Source organism: Amblyomma maculatum, chromosome 5, assembly GCF_055883805.1.
Source record: "Amblyomma maculatum isolate TAMU_Amacu chromosome 5, ASM5588380v1, whole genome shotgun sequence".
NCBI classification, from domain to species: Eukaryota; Metazoa; Arthropoda; class Arachnida; order Ixodida; family Ixodidae; genus Amblyomma; species Amblyomma maculatum.
Genome location: NC_139348.1, coordinates 98,738,885 through 98,748,172, shown reverse-complemented (window position 1 = coordinate 98,748,172; position 9,288 = coordinate 98,738,885). Strand labels below are relative to the sequence as shown.

General features: G+C 46.3%; 1 pseudogene; it reads right to left on the bottom strand.

Annotated features, from left to right (window-relative positions):
• Positions 1–467: 467 nt before the first annotated feature.
• Positions 468–1,978, bottom strand: LOC146188991 (uncharacterized; annotated as a pseudogene).
• Between the last annotated feature and the right edge of the window lie 7,310 nt (positions 1,979–9,288).

Genomic DNA, 9,288 nt, shown 5'->3' with positions numbered 1-9,288 from the left:
GGCCGTCTTTTACGCCGGCATCGTGTTGAGCCGTCGGCGAGGGCGACGGAGAAGCGGCAACAACGTATGGATTCGTCGCTTCCGTTGTTTAGACCAGGATTGTCTCTATTTCAAAAGTTGGTGCAATACGCTTAGTATTTAAATTCACCCTATAAGGTGAAATAATTGGTGCAAAAGGAAGAAACGCTGCTCAGAGCCAAACTTCCATTATGATTACCCAGCCGAAGGAAGATCTTGGTTTATCTCTTTTAGCGATGCAACTATTGAAGTGCATAGATTAGAACTGGTGCTTCAGATAGTGACTATCTTGTCGAGAGGTGTCAGATTGTCTCCAGGTCAACAAACAACATAAAGGGCAGCGTGGCTTTCAGAATCACATATTTATTTATGATCAGCCCGATACCTCTCTCAACATGGATTCTGACATTTGCAAGTTTACAGGTGGTCAGAACATCTGCTGCTGATAGTTACTTTTTTCCTTTTGTAAAAGCTGGAACATGAAGTTTAGCACAGTAAACGCCGAAGCTTTCAACCACAATGAACCCTCGGCCTGCAAGCACTACATTTCCTGGAAGTAATTTGTCTAAAAGACCGCAGTGCTCAGTGTCACGAAATCGGCGCACATTTTTTTAAGCTGGCGCGGCGCGAGGCCCGCGGGGCGTCGCATAGAAGGATCTACGTTGTTCTATAAAAGCCTCCTTCCCCGCGTGAGAAAGCGTGTAGCTTTGTACGCGTCGCCGTCACCCTCTTTCTCATCACCCGGCGATGACGGTGATTCATCAGGCCGGAAGATGCCAGACGTCTCCAGAAAATTCTACGGGACCTAGCCAATGATGACGCGCGGTTAGACGGGAGGAAAAGGGAGCGATCTAACGAGCAAAGCTGAGAGTGTGTGCGCGCTAGCCTTGGCGCGCCTTAACAGACAGACGCGGCGCACCCTATTTATGGAGGCCACGTCGCTTGTGTAGTCAGTCAGTGATCGCCCCGCGTTCGCTAGTGCTTCGGCTGGACTCCCGGGGATCACCCGCTACTGGCAAGTCCACGGACCTGCGAGGGAGCGGCGCTCGTCTTGCATGGCGGCCACATCATGACTCTCAAGGCGTCGCAGTGCAACAGTGTCCGGTGAACAATTTGATGTTTGTTTATATGAGTCTCTCGTGCTTTATTTGTGTAGTAAAGCTTCTGTGTTATTGAATACCTCTGCGGTTGCATGCTTAGCGTTTGTATTTTATTAACGTTTCGTCTGTTGATTTCAAGTGTTCTTGTGCATTCCTTTGTATCGTCTCTTGCTTTGTATAAAGTTTGTTTTGTTTGTTACTTTTGATTATTAACGGCTGACACTCAGTTATATGCTGGTCACTACAGCGCCCTCGCCATAATCAGACATGAAGTTGACAATACCGTGTGGAGCAATGCCAATTAAATACTTTGCTGTATTGCTTCCTTTATATTGAGACCATGTCTCACTCCTGGGTAGGAACTAAGATTGTCTCTCTGTCTTTATCTCCAAGCAGTCAATTATGACGGCAACATGTTCACCAAAGAAATCATAAAATGATTCTGGCATTGTGCGCTTCAAACTGCTTCCTTGTGGCCATACAATTTGAGACTTGAGACGCTTGTATGTAGCATGCAGCCATTTGTCAAAGACGCGCGAAACGGTGGCATGTGAAATACTAAAACTGAAAGCAAGCAAGGTCACTGATGTGCAAGTTTAGCTTCAACTTCATCATGGAAATCATGAACACTTGAAATTTTGCTAAACTGTTGTTTGGACTATGAGAAACTAACCTCTTTATGGTACTGAGCAGTTCATAAAGAATGGTCAATTTGGCCAGCCCAATATAGCAGACAACCTTTTTACCGTTGCATTTGAAGGAATCTTCAGTCAAATCTAGCAGCTTCTTCTCATTCAGTGCCGCGTAAGTCGCTCATTGAGTGACACACACTGCTCCTCCAAAGCTTCAATGTCGGTCATTGTGACGTCTCTCTGGACTGCAATCCTTGCAACCAAATTTATTTTGTGTGCATAATGCGCAGAGAAAAAAAAAATACTTGGAACATGCGACATCGTAGCAGGGCACTAGGGAGCTGCAAAAAAACAGGTGGATGACGTCTGGGGTGGCCCACTCAATGCAAAATGAAACGATTTGCCCCTTACCACCCCTCCTTTTTTTTTTTCCGCTGCATCTGGCACTACACGCCATCGAGAAAAGGCCCCTTACCTGTTCGGTCGTCTTCTACGCCGGCATGTGGGCGAGGGCGACGGAGAAGCGGCAACAACGTCTGAATTCGTCGCTTCCGTTCTTTCCGACAACGGCCTCCGTCTCATGCTCCGCTTGACCTACACGTTTCTGTGTCCGTCATCTTAACGCGAGAGCGTGACGTCCAGGATCTGCGTGTTTTGTAGTGTAGCCGAGCAAAAGCGTAGGTGCCCAGTCCGGGTCCGCCTCCTCCCAGTTTTTATGGCCTGCCTACGGACGCAAGAAAAATTTGACAATGCAATGTTCCGCTGTGCTGGTTGTTCAAATGCTACAGGCTTAACTTTAACTGGCAAGATCAGATAAAGCGATGTTATAATTTGTTTCTTAATTTGTATTCGTGTCTATTGGTCTAAATGTACATCCAAAAAATGGGAATGTGTTTCAACGAGGATTTCAAAAAGTACAGAACGTCAACAATTTTGTTGACCTGCCAAGATAGGGAGTACAAAGCTGGCAAACTGACATGCATCAGTCATGTCCTACTTGAGTTGGAATTGAAGACAACAGTTGCTGGCCGCTTTTCAGGCACAAAAAGACGTCACATTTGGTGCACCTGAAGCCCGACACACCTTTATAGCAGAGAGCACAGCGTCATTTGACCTGCTGTGATGACGGCGACTTCCATAAAACAGCGTTGTTTCCATGGCTAAAGGAAGATAAGTACATTACTTGCCGGCAAAAGAAAACAAAAACATGACGTGATGACAAGCTAACGTTCCGCGGTGCTCATTCCACCTATATATGAACACGAGTACTCAGATTCCCGCCATAAGCCCTTCCCTAAAAAAAAAAAAAAGTGACCTTGGGTAGCTCACATACAAGCGACAACGCAGAGCTAGTTTTAAACAATTTTCTGTGTACCTTTACGCGTCCTCTATCACGTTCAAACCAATTGTGGATTTAAAAACAAACAGCCAACTGAACATCATTAACGGGAAATGTTTACCTTATTCAGGCAGCTCAACAGTTTTGTAGACTATGTATTTTGTCCTGCACAGCCACTTCTGTTGCGAAATAGGTTATACTATTCTGCAAGGGCCACGTTTAGAGAAAACTCTACAAAGAAATATAATTGTCGCCAAACTTATCTTCGAATATCGGCTGCTGCTGAGGCCAGAACTCTGCCAACGTGTCGCGCGCGCGTAGAAGACGACGACGGCACTTTTAGCTTGAACACGGTCATTACGGGCCATGTATTCACGACTGATAGAACTTTATTTCAGAGCCTAGTTCATAAAAAGGCTAAATGTAGATTAAGGAAAGAAGCCAACAGTCGGCGAGGCCAAAGAAAGCGTTGGGGATGGTACTTTTGTCTTTTTTTTTTTTTAATGTTTACTTGGAAACATTTAAAAAAAAAAAAAAGACAAAAGTACCATCCCCAACGCTTTCTTTGGCCTCGCCGACTGTTGGCTTCTTTCCTTCATGTATTATAACGAGCACCCTCATTTCCCCTTAATTGATCCAAATGTAGATTAACACGTTCTAAATTTTAGGAAGAGGCGATTTGTGGCTGCCTATAGTGGGTAACAAAATTGTTAATCTGCTGGTTAATGGGTTAACTAAGTGAGCGCCCCAAACTTTTATGCCCGTCTTTTGCGTGTTGCGATCTGCACGTTTTAGCCGAGCCAGCCACAAACCCCGTTGCTTTGTGGATAACTCTTTCGTGCGGTCGACTCGGTGTCCAATCATTTTAGGGAGACGAAAAAAGTTGAATTTGTTGATTTTGCCCAGCAACTGCGGTTGGAACATCCAACAACAGCGCAGATAAGCATTGCGAAGCTTGAGAAGTTCGACCTTGGCTCTACTGTGACACTGCTTCGACGACGCGTTGCTATGGCTGCACCAGCATGGTGCAATTGTAGCACAGGGCTCCTAGCGCGCTCCCAGCCATGACGTCAGTTCAAGCCATGTATATTTTTTACCTCCTCGCAGGCCTAATGTCCTTTAACTATGAATTTTAACTTAGCGTTCTTGAAGCGGTGAATAATAGCTCAGTAGTTTGTAGCATTGTACCACAGATAGATTATAGCACAATACAAAAAAAAAATGCGGAGCTGATTGAATGACGACTATTTACTCTTCTCAACAACATAACACTATGAACGAACCAACGAACGTTTTCCACGAGAATTATTTTTATATGACAAACAACAGATATGCTAGAATACGAGCGTATCAGAAAACGCTTTGCAAGCCACGTGGCATTACCCCCACCCAACCTGGTGAGTACAGATGGGCTATATCAAAAGGCAAAATAAAACACATAAGAGCTGTCAGAAAAAAATATTATATTTATGTGTTCAGTGTGCTCACTAAAATTTATTGCCTTGCGCAATGCACATAAATGAGAGAAATAGTTAGCAAGAGATCCTAGCACCAGTAAGTATGCTGATATTTTTAGGGACATAAAAAGAAAATTTAAAGAAGAGTGGGCGCATGTATATCTCCATTTGCTTTAACGACATTATTGTTGTAGAGAAGCGATAAAGAACATTTATGTCTTCTGCGCATTAAAATTGGGATTCTTAAGCTTCCGGGAATAATATTTCATACATCTATGGCTTTTCAGTAACTTAACATATTCGATATTCAGGATGTTACATTTCTTAATTCAATTTTAATACAGTGAAAATAAGCGTATCCCCTTTACCTTCGAGAATGTTGGCATTCCCGCGATATAAAACTAGGTAGAGGTTGGGTTTTCACAGCTATAAATATATAATTGCTTGCCACTCATTTCTTCCTTGCTGCTACTAGGAACTGTTAGGATTGAAGCAAAGGGGGATAATTATCCTAAAGGATGCGTCTAAATAGCTAGAGGAAAACGTTTTTTGCACATTTTCATGTTCATTCATTGCTTGCCCGCTCCAACCTTACAACTTATTTGGAGGTGACATATTTTTGTTCTTCCTGGTTACTCTGGCCTGCAAAACTTTAAGAGAGCTCAGACTAATGGAGCTCTATGAAGGCGCTTTCGGCACCTCGAAAGCCTCTCGGTGCGTTTCGGTTTTCTTAAAACATTGGGAATCGCACGCACGCTCGCACGCACGCACGCACGCACGCACGCACGCACGCACACACACACACACACACGCACGCACGCACACACACACGCACACACATATATATATATATATATATATTATGAATATCAATCGTTTCCAAGGCAACTGATTTAAGTAGTATGCTAGGAGGAGCACATTCAAAATAAGGAAGTACACCGTGCAAAAAACCTCGCTTTAAGCTTTTTCAATGATTATTCGAACCACAACTGTCCAAAGCGCGGCTTTTTTTTTTTTTTCTTTATTAAAAATGAGAGAAGTCTTCAACTGTGACATGAGTAATGGGGTCTACCTTCACGAGTGCGGCCAATACCATGAACAATATCATGGGCAAACAGAAACGCCTTTCCAATTAAGAGTAAATATTCACCGTGCACATACGCGGCCACTGCCACGTCTTCCTTCCTATGTCGAGAAATGCAAGCGGAAAAGGGCATTCGTTTGACTCCTTCAGGAGGATGCTACTACCGTCAGGTTTCCAAACAGATTATGACAGGGAAGCTTGTGAGTCAAACCTAATATAATAATTCAGTGCATTGAATGCTGCCATTAATGAGAGTGGTGTGCAAGCTATCCAGTATTTCCACGTAAATTCCAACCGAAGTGATCGTCGTCGCTGTTTATGTTTATGTGCGGTTTATGTGCTCATGATATTCCTTTTTATACACAGATATAGTTGCGGTTTATTTATTTATTCATTTATTGAAGCTGAACACTGCCTTATTGTAGATTGGCATACCCTGATGTATGTTTATACAGTGACAACTTGTTGGATCTTGGACACTACCCCACTGAGTAAAATTTTTATTTAAGTAAATGAAGTGCTTTATTGTGTTTTTTTCCGACATCTTCAATCCAATATGGCGTGTTTTTTTTCGATAAAGATGTATAGACTGTGTATAAAATATGTCCATTTAGCCCTACCGCTTTCGCATTTTTTCTCCTTCTCCATTTTACTTTCTGGGCTTCGTTTTCGCTCGAGCACTGAAGATCCAATTAAATGCCATTTACCTGCTTTGTCTGCCTTATGGTACACCTGTGTGTTGTTGCTGCTCCCCAACCCAAGGGCGCCGCAAATCCCTGTACTCAGCGGAAATGTGTGCACCCATGCAGACACAATATCTCCCTCTTGGGTTGTTGACCACCCACACTGGTTGTTGATTGAGCGTTCCCACATTTTTGCATGCGCATGCGCTCATTTGTGGTTTTCGCCCGCCTGTTTATGTTTGCGTGGCGGCGAAATAGCCCCTACGTTTTCTTGTTTTTTTTTTCCTACCCAGATCATCACTTTCCCTGCCATTCCCCTTTCTCAAAATTCTGTCGCTGTCATAGTAAAACATTTAAGAAGGCGTCTGAGCGCAATATAAACACATCTCTGAGAAAGGTCGTGCTAGGGCTGAAACGTCGAAATAAACTAAGTTTTTCAATGTGACTCTCTGAGCATATAGTTATATATATATATTTTAATGTGGTAATCGTTATCGTTATTGCCACTGACATGCATCGCGTGCTGGCGCTCTCGAGTACGAAGAAGTCGTTTCGTGATTCGGTACGCCTGACGCTCCGCTGCGAATTCATCCTGAGCAGCTGAATCTCTCTGCGTGGACTGAATAAACAAACCCCCTACAATTGATGCAGGTGCTCCTGGGTACGTTCCCGTCCACCCTGGAACTAAGAAGCCGCACATCGCCATCTGCTTCCACCATGCCGGATGATACCGCCTCGACATCGCCACCCCTCCCAACCACGGTCCTCTGTTCTGGAGCTCTACGGCAGCGTGACCCATGCCTCTTCAGTGGCACGGCCGATCAAGAGGTCGACGATTGGTTGTCGACGTACGAGCGTGTCAGATAGCTACAACATATGGGATGACACTACCAAACTAAGTAACGCAATCTTTTATCTGACTGACGTGGCGAACCTCAAGTTTCGCAACCATGAGGCAGACCTGCCATCTTGGTCTGCATTTAAGAAGAATTTTTCGGAAGTGTTCGGCCGCCCTTGTTTTCGCAAGCTCCGAGCAGAACAACGCTTGCGCGAGCGCACTCAGCAGGCCGAGGAGTCATTCACCAGTTATGTAGAAGACATCGTTGACCTCTGCAAGCGTCTCGACCCCCTGATGTCCGAAGCGGATAAGATCGAAAAAATCCTAAAGAGCATCTCTGAGGACGCATGCCAGGTGCTGTGGGTGAAAAGTCCTGCCACGGTCAGTGACGTGATCAAACTTTGCCAGAGCTATGACGAGCTTCGTAAAAAGCGCGCTTCAACCCGGCGGTCCAGTGGTAGAGACGACGCCATCTCTGCACTAGCGCTGCGTGGTTCTACTCCATCAGAAGACAGCCCTTTGCTTCAACAAATCGAAGCGTTCGTTCGAGAAAAGGTCGCCCGCCAGCTATCACTGATCCCTCAGTTACATGATACTGGCCGCCTTGTTCCTGACATGGCTCCGTCTTTGGCCCCTACCGTACGGCGTGTCGTGCAAGATCACATCTCTGATGTTCTTCCGCCCAGCTCCATGCTCCCGCCCAGCCCCGTGCCGGCGCAAGTAACGGCACCACTGACTTACGCCCAAGTTGCAAGCCAGGCCGCTAATGCCTTTAGCATCTCTTTCCTACCAGGTGGCTCCTTCCAAACTTCCTTCGCCTTTGCTTGGGTCTGCATTCCATGTCCCTATTCCAAGGGTACGCCAACGCCCTACGAACCCTTGGCGAACCGCCGACAACAGGCCAATTTGCTATCTTGCGGGCTGCCGGGCCATGTCGCACGCCTTTGCCGCCAACGCCTTCCACCTTCTCGAGTTGACCTCAGGAACTACTCCTACGATACGGGCCAGCCCTCGCCGAGAGCTCCGCCCGGTTCCGACTTTGTATCTCGCGGCAATCAAACGTATACCACTCGCCGATCACCTTCCCCTCGTCGCCGTTCCCCGTCCCCACTTCGACGTTCTACCGGCACTGTTTAGGGAGACTAACAGTCGCAGTCCCCGGGGCAAGAACTGCGCTTGGTTCCAACTCTTCATGGCCTCGGTGTTCTCCCACTAACGTAATACAAGTGTTTGTCGACAGCGTCGCAATATTCGCTCTTGTCGACACGGGCGCTGCTGTATCCGTCATCAGTGAAGCTCTTCGCGTCGTCTTCGTAAGGTGACCACCGCGCTTTCCGACTTTTCGCTTCGCACCGCCTCATCACAGCGCATTCATCCCTCAGCGGCGTGCTCGGCCCGCGTTCTCATCGAAGACGTCTTATACACCATCGAGTTTATTGTACTGTCTCGCTGCTCACACGACATCATCCTGGGCTACGATTTTCTTTCCACTCATCATGCCGTTACTGACTGCGCCCGTGCGGAACTTTCCTTTTTACCTCTTTGTGATACCGTCTTGTGTGACGTCCCTACCCGGCCTGCAAAACTCCTCGTCGCCAATGACACAGACATTCCTCCAGTTTCTGCTGCCCTCGTTCCACTCTCCTGTGAAAGCGTTATTAGTTCGACTGTCTTTTTCACGCCAACCCTGCCTCCTGCTTCCATTTGTTGTCCTCAAGTTCGAAGGTGGCTTTAGTGCAATGTACGTCTCAAATCAATTTTCGTGTCCGTCCGCCCTGCTAGGTGGCGAGTGTCTCGGTCGTATAAAAGAACTTAATCCCGCGCTTGTAAATACTCTTGCTGCAGCGCCTACTTCATAGGAGTTAGTGTTCTCAGCTCTTGCGATATAGCGACCGCTTCGACGCCACCCGATGTTCTTCAACAAGCTATTGACGGAGATCTTCCAACGCACAACGCGATCAGCCCGCTGCTCTTCTACAGAACATCAGTTCTACCTTCGACCTTCCTCACACTGCTCTGGGTCGCACGTCTGTCGTTACCCACACAATCGACACTGGTACAAACGCGCCTTTACGACAACGTCATTATCGTGTGCCAGCCTCTGAGCGCCAAGGAATTGCTGATAACGTGGACGACA